This window comes from Myotis brandtii, unplaced genomic scaffold, assembly GCF_000412655.1.
Source record: "Myotis brandtii unplaced genomic scaffold, ASM41265v1 scaffold6, whole genome shotgun sequence".
Classification (NCBI taxonomy): domain Eukaryota; kingdom Metazoa; phylum Chordata; class Mammalia; order Chiroptera; family Vespertilionidae; genus Myotis; species Myotis brandtii.
This window is the reverse complement of record NW_005370271.1, coordinates 3,990,825-3,991,196: the sequence shown is the minus strand read 5'-3', so window position 1 is coordinate 3,991,196 and position 372 is coordinate 3,990,825.

Genomic DNA, 372 nt, shown 5'->3' with positions numbered 1-372 from the left:
CGGGGCGCCCCGCACGTCCCGGTTCCGCAGCGTGTAGATGGCCGGGTAGAGCAGCGGCGTGAGGTTGATGTAGACGAGGGACACCAGCTTGTCCTCGTCCAGGGAGCGGCTGCGCAGGGGCCTGGCGTACATGGCGGTGGCGCAGCCGTAGGAGCGCTGAGGATCCCGGCTTGGCTGTGGTGCGCGCTACTGCCACCTGGTGGGTGGAGACGGGGATGCTGCTCACACCCCACATCGCACAGGAAGTCCTCCCGCAGCGGGAAGCATCCCGCAAACCCCCAGTGGAAGCTGCTCGGGTTCCGTCCCGCCGGCCTTGGGAGCCAGGGTGGCTCCATCAGGGAGGGCGAGTCGGGGCGTTAGGTGACATCGGCC